The following is a 15,149-nucleotide window of genomic DNA, read 5'->3' on the forward strand; positions in this document are numbered from 1 at the left end:
TGCAATAACAAACTTTATGGTATGCAGTGCTATCGTAGCCATATTGGTCCCAGGATATTGATCTGAAAAAAAGCACCGTGTAAGCTCAAAAGTTTGTCTCTCTCACCAACAGAAGTGGGTCCGGCTATTACCTCACCCCCCCCTTGTCTCTGTAACAGCTTTATTAACCTTACAGCTCAGGAAGTTGCCAGTTCACACATGGATCGCATATGCAACTTGTCTGTTTCCTGGCTCAACCTGTTTCCAGAGTAAACTTGGTCCCTTACCATTTTGTTTCTAATTTGTATTTGACAAGGAAATAAAGCTTTCAACAACGGGAACTTTCTCTCCTCCTGGGCCTGTGGGGGTCCCCCAACGCAAACGGGCAGCTGTTATCTGCCTGGGCATCACCCACATGCCTGAGGCTGGACTTTGGGCCTGCAGTTACCCAGATGGCGGCTCAGACCCAAGGCCACGCACCGAGGAGCCACAGGCCCCGGGGGTGCCCCGAGCCCCAGGGCGGGCGTGTGCCACCAAGTCAGCCCGGGACTGCAGGGGCCCGGGGGGGAGGCGGTCAGGGGATGGCAGGCAGGAGGGGGCGGGGATCTGGGGGGGGGGCTAGGCGGGAGGTGGCGGAGGTTCCGGCGCCCTGTGCGCGTGAGAGGGGCGGGGCGGGGCGGGGCGGGGCGGACCGGAAGTTGCCCTTCCCAGAGGGGGAGCTTGCCTCGCTCGTTCGCTCGTCTCAGGCGTGCTGCGCCGCCTTCCCTACCACCGGCGCGGCGCGGCGCAGCGGCCGGGCCTCCGGGCGAACGGAAAGTACGTAAGTGGCTTTGCGAATGGGGACTGTCGCGGTCCGGCGGGCGCGGCCAGTGGAGGGAGGCCCGGTGCTGGGGGGCGGGGTGAGGTGCACCGGGAGCTGGGTGTAGCGGGGCTGGTGGAGGAGGCTGGCCAGGAGCTGGGGGCACCGGGGGGGGGCGGTATGACTAGAGGGTGGAGGCGACGGGGGGCACCTGGGGGGCGGTATGACTAGAGGGTGGGGGCGACGGGGGGGAGGTATGACTAGAGGGTGGAGGCGACGGGGGGCACCGGGGGGGCGGTATGACTAGAGGGTGGAGGTGGTGGCGGCGGCGGGGGGGGTCACCGGGGGGGGCGGTATGACTAGAGGGTGGAGGCGGCGGCGGCGGGGGGGTGCACCGGGGGGGCGGTATGACTAGAGGGTGGAGGCGGCGGCGGCGGGGGGGTGCACCGGGGGGGCGGTATGACTAGAGGGTGGAGGCGGCGGCGGGGGGGGCACCGGGGGGGGCGGTATGACTAGTGGGTGTAGGTGGCGGGGGGCACCGGGGGGGCAGTATGACTAGAGGTTGGAGGTGACGGGGGGCACCGGGGGGTTATGACTAGAGGGTGGAGGTGGCGGGGGGGCGGTATGACTGGGGGGGCACCGGGGGGCACTATGACTAGAGGGTGGGGGCGACGGGGGGGGCGGTATGACTAGAGGGTGGGGGCTGCTGGAGGGCATCCAGGGTGTGTGTGGAGAATGCCAGGACCTGTGGATATGGGGATGTGGCGGGTGCTAGACGATCTCTCAGCTGGCTGTGGGGTGTATTGGGGTGACTTCGTGCCCCAGGTCCCCTCCAGCGGTGAATCTCACAATCTCATTTGCCGCTTCCCAGTCCGGCTAGGCTGACTGCCCTATCCTGGCTGCTCCCGGACTCCCTGGTTGGGCTGGGACAAGCCGGCACTGCTGCAGGGACAGCAAGACTCCTGTGCTGGGAAGGGAAGAGGAGCCTGCCCTGGATTGGGATTGGTTAGCTGAACCTGCTCCTGGGTTGTTTTTCTTGGGACAAGGAGGTGTGCTCCTCTGTCAGACAGATGGAGGAGGGAAATAGAGACAGAGGAGGAGGGACTCTCTTACTACCATGGTGAAGGCTGCTGAGGGACACTGAATTGCCACGTGCTGCCTGGTCCCATAAGCAGAGCAGTTGGCAACTCTTGTACACAGCCCTGTGGCTGTTGTATGTCATCCTAAGATAATGGTTTATAGAGAAAACTGTTCCAGATCCCTGACCTGTACTAGGGAAGGCTCCTATACCTGTAGTGGGGAGAGGGGTGGCTAACCTGTTGACTTCAGCAGAACTTTCTTAAGCATCTTTAGCAGAGTGACATTAACATGACTAGTCTGTTTCCTTGTTCCTATTCAGCCTGTGGGCAGCAGCCAAGTAGCAGTTTTACTCTGCTGTTGCTTTGGAAAGCTGTGAGTAGCAAAGGCAAACTTTTTGGAGTTATGCTTGGTAGAGGAAGGTGTGAAAAAAGGAGTCTGGGCTTTGGGGTAAAATAACAGCCATCCTTACATTTTCAGCAGTCAGTTTGGGCAGAGCATTAGTGAGTCTAACCCCTGCTGCTGTGAGGGTGGGACCCCGGGGCGTGGAAGAGGAGGGCCCCTTTTCTCTTCCAGCAGCTTGAGGGGTGAACTTCAAATTTATGATACGTAATAGGCTGAAGCTGACTTTAAAATAATTAAAAAACAAGGCCCAGAAGCAGCATCCTGAAAGATTTTTCCAGTACACGTCCTGAAAGTTGAGGTGATGCACCTGAACCTCATTGGTGCGTCCCATTAATGTTTTGTATTTGCTTCTGGCAATGGGGCTTAGTCCTCTGAATAGGAGATAAACTGTTCAAGCATTTATACCAGGTGACATTCCTGTGACACTTAACAGTTGTTCCAAGGTTTTAGTGTAATGCTCAGTGATAAGATTGTTGCAGTTGCATAACCCATCTCCACAAAAAGAAATAATAGGCTCAAATTAGTACAGCTTCTGCAAGAATAAATTGTGTGCCTCTAACCTGCTCATTGTTTGAAAGCAGTAATGTAATAGTAAATAAAGATGACCCAATGGATGTACTTACAAATTACTTGAATCACAGATTTTTTTTGAAAATCCCAGTAAGAGATCAAGTTTAAAAATATGTTATGAAATGAGGGGTGTAGTCTTATTTTAGATAAGAAATGGTTACGATGTAGGATTAAAATGTGTTGCCATAAACACTTGTCCCAGCCTGAACTCTCCTTCCCTCAGAAAAACTCAGGCTATAAATTATAATACTGTAGTCCAGCTTCTGTCCTTTCTCTAGTTTTATTTTGATTGCACTGATCTGCAAAGAAATATTTTGAGTTAAATAATATTTTTATCTCTCTTCGTATGTAATGTAACTCTCTTCTGTTGCATATATTTTTTTAAAAAGACCAACGTAGTTTCCATACCTTATTCTTTGAAATTAAAATGAATTTTTATGTTTGTTCTGTTTCCTGCTGCACTATAATAGGTTTAAAAGAGACCCAGCAATGGTGTTTTTGATGACCAAGACCACTATTTTATAGGTGAGCACCAGCTCCTCTGTAGTTAAATAGAAAGGACTTCCCAGCCTTAACCATGCCATTTTAGAAGAGTTGTCCTTTATCTGGATTAGCTTGAAATTTGGTGTGACTAATGAGGGTGCAAAATAGAGTTAGTGATCCGAATTTGGAGTTATTTGACCAAGGGATTCCTGAGATACAGCTTCTGGGAAGAAAAAGCAGCTTGTTTTAAGATTGACAGATTCTAACAACTTCATATTTTGTACACACATTGAGGAGTGTATCAACTGATGGTTCTGGTGGGGCCACAAAGGATCTCAGTCACTAAAGTCTTACCCCAGCTAGTGCATGGGACCCACTGTTATGTATTCTTTGTACATAGTAAGTTGCAGGGCTTCTACTAATAGGCCAGGCTTCTGTACCTGATATGGACTGGCCACAAAGCTTCCTTCTCAACATGGGAGACACCAGATGTGTTCGCTGTAAGATCCTTTAATACTCTCCCAGGTAGGGCTGAAGTTAACTTAGATAAGGTGTTGCACACAGCGCCACTGGTGGCTGAACAATAGAATACAATTTAGCGTTCCATCACACCCACTACCCCTGTGGGGAAGCAATATTGAAAACGCTGTTATAGTGGACCACCAGACCTGCTGTAGCTTTAGACCAGTATTTATATTTCAGTGCTCTAAAATCTGTGTAGTTACTTGGCTCACTTTGAAATTTGGTGTAACTTGTGAGGGTGGTGGATAGTCCAAATTTGGGGACCTGTGACAAAGGGGTTTCCAAGATACAGGCCCTTTCAAACTGCTTTTCCTAAGGTTTACAGTCTACCAACATTTTTTGCCCAGACATGGGGATCAAACCAGAGCTCTAACCCTGGCAACAGGAGTCTCAGTTGTTCAAGGATTACGCTCAACTAATGTTTGACAACCATTGGTCCCTTTGGTAGATCAGAATATTTGCCAAAAAGTTTAGTTCTTTAGCTCTAGAACATACTTAAAATAAGAAATTACACTGAGCATGTGCAGACAAAGGAGCCCAGGGAGTTTATAGCAAGGAGAGCTTCACTGCAACTGGATAGCTCAAGGGGTTAAGAAGTAACCTTTGACCCTAGCTGGGTGGTTCAGGGGAGATAAACTGATCCTAGTGCAGAAATCAGAAAAAGGTCTGAAGACTTGTTGCTACAATCTCTCTTGGGTTTTTTTTGTTTTTTTTTTTTTGTGGGGGGGGGGGAGAGAATGGGGAATGTAATCAAAGTATTGTTGAAGGGAAAAAAAAGTAGTCATTCACTTACCTGCTGGAGGAGGAGGATTAGGTGGCAGTGCAGGAAATAGGGGGACTGGAGTGAGGAGAGAGAGGTAATGGGGATGGGAGAAGGTTTGGGAGGGTCTGGTGGAGGAGAGGGTGGGGGCACTCGGTCAGGGAACTTGGGGGTGAGTTGTAGGGGAACTGGGGGAGAAAAGGGACAGGTGCACCACAAATTCATTCCAATATCCTTCCCTCCTTTGTGTATGTGTCAAGATGGAGGGGGGCGGGGAGGGACTGAACCCTTCACCCTAACTTCATGTGTGTGCTGGGATTTGGGATGAGGGTCTGAGCCCATCTCTTTGCCCCCAGTGTGAGCCTGAATCTTGGGGGGAGAGAGGGGGCTCTTCCTTCTGGGGTCTGATCCCCCTCTCCCTGCACCCCAGGTGAGCCAGCATTTGGCAAAGTCCTGACCCTCTGGGTGCGGAGGTGAGAACAGGCATGCTAGGAGATGCACCAAGAAGACAGTGCTGTGACTGCCTGTTCTCCACTCCTCACTGTATACTTGATGCACATTGTCAAAGTCAGATTCAGGACTCACATAATTTGTCAGACCACTCTGTTTATTGGCAAAGCGCTTTGCTAATGCACCCAGATGTGAGCCCCTCTCTGAGGCTCAAGATAACTTATTTATACAGGTTTCAGAGGAACAGCCGTGTTAGTCTGTATTCGCAAAAAGAAAAGGAGTACTTGTGGCACCTTAGAGACTAACCAATTGATTTGAGCATGAGCTTTCGTGAGCTACAGCTCACTTCATCTGAAGTGAGCTGTAGCTCACGAAAGCTCATGCTCAAATAAATTGGTTAGTCTCTAAGGTGCCACAAGTACTCCTTTTCTTTTTATTTATACAGCTAAGCCAAAGCCAATTTAACATAAGAGACAAAAGAAAGCAGAAACTGACAAATATACATACATATCTTATTTGCATACTAACGTTTACCAATCTCCTAGCTCAGTAGGAGTTCTAAGTTAATTAGTTTGAGGACCCATTGTCTCACACTCCTTAATGTTTCTCTTCCTGACAACTATATTTCAATAAACCCTTCAAGTAGCATTTCTTTAATGAATTATAATTTCAATATAATTCATTCTACTTTCACGACATCATAGGTTTCTCATGTGCTGGGGGGGGGGTGGGCACACTCACTGAGATGAATTGAGTAGCTCACATGTCTCAGAGCTACTGTTTCAGGTTTCAGAGTAGCAGCCGTGTTAGTCTGTATCCGCAAAAAGAAAAGGAGTACTCGAGGCACCTTAGAGACTAACAAGTTTATTTGAGCATAAGCTTTTGTGAGCTACAGCTCACTTCATTGGATGCATACAGTTGAAAATACTGTACTGGGAGTGGATGTGTCATTAAACAAAGTAAAACTATTTCCTCTTGTTTATTTCCCCCCCTACTGTTCTTGTCAACTGCTGGAAATGGCCCAGCTTGATTATCACTACAAAAGGGGTCCCCCCCCCCCGGTACCCCCCCACCCGCTCTCCTGCTGGTTATAGCTCACCTTTCCTGATCACTCTTGTTACAGTGTGTGTATGGTAACACCCATTGTTTCATGTTCTCTGTGTATATAAATCTCCCCACTGTATTTTCCACAGCATGCATCCGATGAAGTGAGCTGTAGCTCACGAAAGCTTATGCTCAAATAAATTTGTTAGTCTCTAAGGTGCCACAAGTCCTCCTTTTCTTGTTTCACGTTTAGTCATTCAATGTTACAAATCAATGGTTATAATCTATTTAGGAAGGATTGAGTGGACAAAAGGGGACGGGGAGTGGCACTCTGTCAAAATGTCATTACCTGTTTGCAAGTTGCTGATTACATTCAAAATAGTTTTCTTCCAAGTTCAGCAAGCACCACTGCAGTACACAGACTAATGGCCTATAGGCCCAGGCAGCTTTGGGACAGCACCAGCAGCTGTGCTCTCTCTGCCTCTGTTCCCCTCAGGAGCGAGACGTCAGCTAAAGTCACCACCGCCTGTGGAAAAAAGTGCCAGTGCTCAGTGCCATTGCGCTATGCTACTACAATCATACAACCAAGCAATTCCCTCTTCATTTCCCCAACCCCAGTCAGCCATACTCACCAGGGCTGGATGTTGGACCATACTGCAGTGGTCAGGACTTTCAGTGTTGCTGCGGATTATCACAGCAGCTGGTGTATTGTTAACTACATTTGTGTTACGTTGCATATGGAAATGATCAAGGGGGCACAACTCCCTAGAGAACATAGCGCAATGGCACTGAGCACTGGCACTTTTTTCCACAGGCGGTGGTGACTTTAGCTGACGTCTCGCTCCTGAGGGGAACAGAGGCAGAGAGAGCACAGCTGCTGGTGCTGTCCCAAAGCTGCCTGGGCCTATAGGCCATTAGTCTGTGTACTGCAGTGGTGCTTGCTGAAGTTACCACTGGGTGGCATGGGAAAGTGTCCTACTGCAGAGGAAGAAATAAGGCAGCCTTCCCTACAAACCTTTGGCAGGTGATTGCAGAGTATCTCTGTGAAAGTTTCATTGAGACCTCTCATGAGGTTAAGGGACATCCCTGTGTACATAAACAAACTGTTCCACATGCTTTCCACCTCTTGGAACTCTAGAGAGGGGCGAAAAACAGATAGCAATTCTACCTTTGTTGGTTGTGCTAGAAGAGGTAATTAAATTAATGAAAAGTAAGAGGTAAGTAAATTAATGAAAAGACAAAAGATGTATCCTGCTACTTTGGTGTTGCTATCCCTGTAATTGAAAATTTATCTACACATGTACCCGAGGTTCCTTCTCCTACATCGAGCTTGAGTGGCGGGATTGGCTGGACTGTGGTAGAGGCAAAAACAGGTCCAGGCTCACAGTGCAGCTGAATACTCCAGTCACCTGTTGCCCATACTCCTTTGCTTTCTCATTCACCACCTCTTCCTCTCTGCTCACAGCAGAGACCTGTGACTCGGAGGTATCCGCAATGCTGTTGGGGAGCTGGGGGTGTCTCTGCTGAGTATGGCATACAGCGCCTTGTAGCAGTGTCGGGTCTGCAGCTCGGCACCATATTGATCATTGGCTTTCCTGACCATCTGGTGTGCCTGGCATAGCTCCCTGGCTTTCACGCAGCACTGCTGCTGGTCCCTGTCGCGACCCTTGTCCTGCATCCCTGAGCAATCTGCTCATAGAGATCTACATTTTTACAACTGGTTCGGAGCTGTGCCTGCATAGCCTCTCCTCCTCGCAGGCCCAGGAGATCCTATATCTCCTGTCTGCTCCAGGCAGGAGCATGTAGCCAGTATGGTCAGCTGGGTGGTTGCACTCAACAATGGAGAGCTGCTAGGTGTGCTGCCAAGCCAGGCAATCAGGAAAAGGAATTTCAAAAATTCAAAGGGCTTTAAAGGGGAGGGCGTGGCTTCTGGTCTCTGTGACCCCTGGCAGTGGAGTTCACAATGGTGATCAGAGCAGTCAGTGTGGGGCATTGAGGGACAGCTGCTGCAGGACAGATATGGTCGACATAAGTAATGCAGTGTCTGCACTCACTGCATCAACCTAAGTACATCGACTATGGCTGTATGCCACACGGGGAGTTAGTGTTACTATGTCGGCATAACAGGGCACTTACAGCAATGGGAGACCAATTTGATTGTAGACATGTACACGGCTAGGTCAATGTAAGCTGCCTTGCATCAACCTATGTAGTGTAGACAAGGCTTGCACAGCTGTCTAGGTGTTTGTGGGGTAGAGTTTGCCTTCCTCTGAAGGCATGGGCATAGGATGGACTGGAGTTGTTATAACAATACACTCTCAATTGGAGATTGCCTGTGAAGAGGGTGTGCAAAAGGGACTGAATCAGTAAAATCTTGTTAGCGCCTTACTAATTGTCACCTCCCATTACTGATGATAAAATGACCTGCTATAATTGGAAGACAAGTTATTGGTGCTCATGTTTGAGGGTGGCCAGAGTAAGACACTGATCCTAGCTATAAAACCCATGCCATTTGATCCTTCTCTTGGAATACTAACAAATTTGATACTTGAGTATGGACCTCAGTGAGCTGTAGCTCACGAAAGCTCATGCTCAAATAAATTGGTTAGTCTCTAAGGTGCCACAAGTACTCCTTTTCTTTTTGCGAATACAGACTAACACGGCTGTTACTCTGAAACCAGTTTTTGATAGGTTTTCCTCTTAGAAAACTTTCATCTCTAGCATTTGTACTTTTCCAGCTACCTCCTCTACAGAATATGAGCACATCTCTAGGTGTTTATTTTGCTTTAGATAATCAAACTGTATATAATGTGTTAACAAGGTTTGCTAAGAACTTTATTTCTGTCTTTATTTACTCATTCAACCAATGACTTGCTGTTTTATAGTTATTTTCCCAGACTGCAGGGATAGCCTCCTCCCCCTCTTCAAAGTTAACATACAGACTTAAAGGAAAACTGCACTGAAACAAATTTCAAAAGTCAGTCACAGAAATTCTCCTTATAAAAATCATCATCTTGGCAATGTGATATGGAGTTAAACCTATGTAATGTAGCTCCAAAGGGCTGTATTGTAGGTTCTGTTTATAAAAGAAACAAATTCTGGTTGATGATGATTGAACCACGACAGGTCACAAATAGCAAAAGTGATCGACAGCAGCATTTAATGTCTCTGTCTTTCCCGTGTTCACATGGTGACCTGTATTCCCTTTTTCATTGTTGCAGGCATTGCAGTCCCATGATCCAGAGCTCCCCCTATCAGATACTGACCAGACTGCTGTGAGGATATCCAAATACTGAATATTGTGTGTTTTAAACCTTCAGAGTCTGAGCAGAGTCCAGGCACTGCCTTTGGCTTGGGGTCTGTAGGTACACCGTTGGGGCGCACATCTTCTGTCTGGCACCAACCTACTGGTAGCTGAGACTTCGTCGTCCAGATGCCTATCCCCTGGGACCAGTGCTGACTCCTCTTTAGCATAGACATCCCCTCTCCCAGAACTCAAGAGTCACGTGGAAACTCTTTGAGTTCACAGGCTAACTCTCCAGGGGCATGTGATGCACATGCACACAGACTTTGCCCAGGATTCTAAAACGTTATTGCTCTTTACTTAATAGCATGAGAAACAGATCTATACAAAAATAATGAACACTACTACGCAGTTCCCTCCCTCAGTTTTCTCACTCTTCATAACATTCTTTGGGCGGGGACCAGGGTCCTCTGGGGGTGTCCAGGATCTTTCTGCTGCACCTCGTTGCTTGATTTCTGAACAATGGAGCCTCTCCCAGCTAAATGAGCTTGCTTTAACCTTAGTCTATCAGCTAAACTGGGTCCCTGTAACAAGGCAGCACTGGGCCCTCCTTGGTTCTGCCCCTGCTGTGCCCACAAACCAGCCAGAGATCTCTGCGTTGGTGAAATCATCTGTGCTCTTTATTTACAGTATACTTTCCCACCACCTTCTAGCTACAAACAGCTTCAGTATTACAGCCTCAGGGACTGCTAGCTCCTGCAGCCAGCAAAAAAGAGCCCCCATTCACTCTAATTCAGTAGTTCTCAAACTTTAGTCCTGGTGACCCCTTTCGCATAGCAAGCCTCTGAGTGCAACCCACCCTTATAAATTAAAAACACTTTTTAATGAACACCATTATAAATGCTGGAGGCAAAGCGGGGTTTGGGGTGGAGGCTGACAGCTCGCAACCCCCCATGTAATAACCTCATGACCCCCTGGGGGGGTCCCGACCCCCAGTTTGAGACCCCCTACTCTACTTCTCTGGCTCTTCCCTTTCCTTCTTCCTTGGCTTCTTTCTTGCCAGCCTTTATATAGCCCCTGGATAATGAGGCCAGCAGCTGTTCCCCGTTTGCCAATCAGGCCTGGGCTTACTCAGCCAGCTCCAATTCCCCTTTCTTGATTGGAGCTGGCCTGACAGAGGCCTGGCTGAGATTTCCTTAGCCAGCACCCTGTCACAGTCCCACACTACAAAAGTATGCCTATATCTTCCTCTCTCCTGCCTAAAACTTCCTGTATCTGCCTCCAAAGCCTTCACCATGAGTCTTCCTTAAATCACTGATTTGTCGCCTCCATCTTTGTCCTGTTTGGAAATTTTCCACTTTCCAAATGCCAGCCCCTTATTCATAGATTCTGAGGCCAGAAGGGACCATGGTGATCATGTCTGATCTCCTGTATAACTGGGACCCTACCAAATTCGCAGTCCATTTTGGTCAAGTTCACAATCATAGCATTTTAAAAACCATAAATTTCATGATTTCAGATATTTAAATCTGAAATTTCAGGGTATTGTAATTGTAGGGGGGCTGACCCAAAAATGATCTGTGGGGGATGGGGGGAGGCTGGGATTGCAAGGATATTGTAGCGGGAGTTGCAGTACTTCTGCCCTTACTTCTGCGCTGCTGCTGATGGCGGCACTGCCTTCAGAACTGGGAGGCCAGAGAGCAGTGGCTGCTGGCCGGGAACCCAGTTCTGAAGGCAGAGCCGCCAGCAGCAGCGCAGAAGTAAGGATGGCCTGGTATGGTTTTGCTGGCGCAGCACTGCCTTCAGAACTTCAACAGCCACCGCTGTCTGGCCACCCAGCTCTGAAGGCAGTGAAGAAGTAAGGGTGGCAATCAATGTTCCCTCTAATTTTTTCCACCCATGTGCAGAATAAATTTTGTTAGGGCCACCAGTAGAAACAAAAAATACCTAGATATATTTTTAAAAAGTTACTAACAGATAATTACTCTAGCCAGGACAAGTTAGGCATTTTAGATCTCATTACTCAAAGAATTAAGTTTAAGTGTAAGCGAGAAATAAAAACTATGAAATGCATAGACCAGTCAAAAAACTAAAATAACACACTTTGAAAGAATAAAATTGTTACAGAGAATATATTTGAATTGCAGAAAGTACCAAGAAGTAACAATAACAGTGTTGGAAAGTGTGTGACACACAGACTCTGTGTGTGTGTGCGCACGTGTGCTGGCTGTTGGGGAAGTTTCTGAGAGACACCTGTCTGCTGTCTTTTTAAGGCACTCACTGAAAGCTCTCCTCGCTCTGTGGAGGTGGAATACATGGGGAGGAGGAGAGACTGTGTGTGTGTGTGTGTGAGAGAGAGAGAGAGAGATTGTGTGCTGGCTGCTGGGGAAGTCTGAGAAACCGTGCACTGTCTCTTTAAGGCACTCAGGAAGGCTTGTTCAGATATCAGAGCTGCTGCGAATCCTGATGAGCCCAGTCCCTTCTACCCTGCTCTCTGGAAATAAGATACAGGAGCTGGGGGAGGGGGACACCCTGACAGCACCCTCCCCCCCTTCCCTGCTCTGCACAGCCAGCAGGAGGGTCCTGGGAGCAGCTTCAGGAGTGATGTGGCTGCAAAGCAGTGTGGGGGATGGGCACCTGAACACACGCTGCTGGCTGGATGTGTGTGGCTCTGCTAATCAACTATGCAGCACTTGAATCTCTCCTGATAGCCGCCCAAGTGCACAGCTTACAGGGAAAACAGGTGGCAATACCGCAACCGCCCTACAATAACCTTGCAGCTCCCCTGCAACTATCTTTTGGGTGAAAACCCATTTGAGAAATGCTGGTCTCTCCCATGAAATCTGTATAGTATAGAGTAAAAGCACACAAAAGACCAGATTTCATGGGGGGAGACCAGATTTCACAGTCTGTGATGCGTTTTTCATGGCCGTGAATTTGGTCGGGCTCTATGTATAACGCAGACCAGAGAACTTCCAAAATAATTCCTAGAGTGTATCTTTTTTAGAAAAAAGTTCAATCGTCATGTAAAACTTGTCTGTGATGGAGAATCCACTACAACCCTTGGTAAATTATTCCAGTGGTTAATTGCTCTGTTAAAAAATATTACACCTTATTTCTAGTGCTAATTTGTCAAGTTTCATCTTCCAGCCACTGGATGATATTAACCTTTTTGTTTGATTGAAGAGCCCATTATCAAATATTTTTTCCCTATGTAGGTACCTTATAAACTGTAACTAAATCACTCCTTAACTTTCTCTTCGCTAAAATAGATTCAAGGTGGTCAAATTATTTATCACAAAAAGGCATGTTTTCTAATCCTTTAGTCATTCTCGTAATTCTTCTTTGAATCCTCTCCAATATATCAACATCCTTTTTGAATTGTGGACACCAAAACTGGACATAGTATTCCAGCAGTGGTTGTGCCAGTGTCAAATACTGAAATAAAATAACCTCTCTACAACTCAAGATTATGTTTATGTATCCTAGAATCACATTACCCTTTTTGGTCACAGTGTCACACTGGGAGCTATGTTCAGCTTATTATCCATCATGACCCCAACATCTTTTCTGTCACTGCTTCCCAGGACAGAGACTCCCAAGATGTAATTATGGCATTCATTCTCTGTTCCTGGATTTATACTTTTAGATTTAGCCATATTAAAACTCAGTTTATGTTTGCACCCAGTTTATCAATCTATCCAGATTGTTCAGTGTCAGTGACCTGTCCTCTTCCTAATTTACCACTCCCCCAATTTTTGTGTCATCTGCAACCTGTATCTATGATTTGTTTTCTTCCAGGTAATTAATGAAGATGTTAAATAGCATAGGGCCAACAACTGATCCCCAGCAGGACCCCACTGGAAACACCCCTACTTAATACTGATTACCTGTTCAGTTATATTTTCGGACCTAATCAGTTAGCCAGTATTTATTCCAGTCAATGCAATGTTAATTTTGTATCATTGTAGTTTAATCAAAATGTTGTGTGGTACCAAGACAAATGCCTTACAGAAGTTTAAGTATGTTACGTCAACACTATTGCCTTTATCTACCAAACTTGTAATCTCCTCAAAAAAAGATTGCGTTAGTCTGACAGGATCTATTTTCTGCGTTAGTCTGACAGGATCTATTTTCCATAAAACCCTTGTTGAGGGTTCTTCTTGCTTCAGCCAACCTCCTTAATGGCCGTACTATGACCATAATATCATAGTGGGTATCCTAACTACTCCGTACTGTGCCTAGTTCAGCAGGTGTGTTCTACAGGCCCTGCCAGCCCAGCATGGATTCCATATTTACATAGAAACGTTCAGTGATACAGCAATTTCATAATAACGTCATAATATCAACCAGAAGTTATAATTTATGTAGACAGATTCCCTGATTCATCACAGGAGAGTTGGTAGGAATTGAAATATGCCAAGGGACTTTGGCACCATTTCTGAGCACAAGGAAATTGGAATAATCATCGGAACACACAGCTCTACATCTCCTTTATGTTTAACATAACATCACCTTCTTGCAGCTGTCTCAGTGCCTGGCTGTGAAATCAGCACCTAGATGAAGAGGCTCTGGCTAAAGCTGGATGCAGGCAAGGCTAAGGTGATGGGGGAGGGATAGCTCAGTGGTTTGAGCACTGGCCTGCTAAACCCAGGGTTGTGAGTTCAATCCTTGAGGGGGCCATTTAGGGATTGGGGCAAAAATTGGGGATTGGCCCTGCTTTGAGCAGGGGGTTGAACTAGATGACCTCCTGAGGTCCCTTCCAACCTTGATATTCTATGATTCTAATGTTTTCCTAGACAAATTGGAGGATTGGGCCAAAAGAAATCTGATGAGGTTCAATAAGGATAAGTGCAGGGTCCTGCACTCAGGACGGAAGAACCCAATGCACAGCTACAGACTAGGGACCGAATGGCTTGGCAGCAGTTCTGCAGAAAAGGACCTAGGGGTGACAGTGGACGAGAAGCTGGATATGAGCCAGCAGTGTGCCCTTGTTGCCAAGAAGGCCAATGGCATTTTGGGATGTATAAGTAGGGGCATAGCCAGCAGATCGAGGGACATGATCGTCCCCCTCTATTCGACATTGGTGAGGCCTCATCTGGAGTACTGTGTCCAGTTTTGGGCCCCACACTACAAGAAGGATGTGGATAAATTGGAGAGAGTCCAGCGAAGGGCAACAAAAATGATTAGGGGTCTGGAACACATGAGTTATGAGGAGAGGCTGAGGGAACTGGGATTGTTTAGTCTGCAGAAGAGAAGAATGAGGGGGGATTTGATAGCTGCTTTCAACTACCTGAGAGGTAGTTCCAGAGAGGATGGTTCTAGACTATTCTCAGTGGTGGAAGAGGACAGGACAAGGAGTAATGGTCTCAAGTTGCAGTGGGGGAGATTTAGGTTGGATATTAGGAAAAACTTTTTCACTAGGAGGGTGGTGAAACACTGGAATGCGTTGCCTAGGGAGGTGGTAGAATCTTCTTCCTTAGAAGTTTTTAAGGTCAGGCTTGACAAAGCCCTGGCTGGGATGATTTAATTGGGTATGGGTCCTGCTTTTGAGCAGGGGGTTGGACTAGATGACCTCCTGAGGTCCCTTCAAACCGTGATATTCTATGATTCTATGCTGGTAGGTTCAATCAAAACATCTATATTCATCATGCTGTCATTTGGACCTTATCCTTTAAGATGGCTCAGCATATTCCTGTTATCTTTGGGGAATGTGTTTATCAGGGTGTTCTGGTACCACCTTTCTGGAATGTGCTTGCGTGAATGCTTTGTGCCTTGCATTTCTTAGGAATATGTGCTTTTGCAATATCAGCCCT

At 47.1% G+C, this 15,149-nt stretch overlaps 1 protein-coding gene across 10 annotated transcripts in view; it reads left to right on the forward strand.

Moving 5' to 3' along the window:
* The first annotated feature begins 670 nt into the window (after window positions 1-670).
* The window catches only part of ALDH18A1 (aldehyde dehydrogenase 18 family member A1), a 131,638-nt gene continuing 117,159 nt past the window's right edge, over window positions 671-15,149 (forward strand). The window contains exons 1-4 of one of the 10 annotated variants that reach the window (XM_048858657.2): window positions 676-795; window positions 3,301-3,355; window positions 6,904-7,113; window positions 9,311-9,364. The gene's annotated coding sequence lies outside the window, so the exon portion shown is untranslated. Of the gene's footprint in view, window positions 800-3,300; window positions 3,356-6,903; window positions 7,114-7,136; window positions 7,307-9,310; window positions 9,365-15,149 lie in introns of those variants that run through there. The other 9 variants (XM_048858652.2, XM_048858655.2, XM_048858654.2 and 6 more) reach the window with 9 other exon arrangements.

The sequence above is a fragment of the Caretta caretta genome, chromosome 7, assembly GCF_965140235.1.
Source record: "Caretta caretta isolate rCarCar2 chromosome 7, rCarCar1.hap1, whole genome shotgun sequence".
Taxonomy (NCBI): domain Eukaryota; kingdom Metazoa; phylum Chordata; order Testudines; family Cheloniidae; genus Caretta; species Caretta caretta.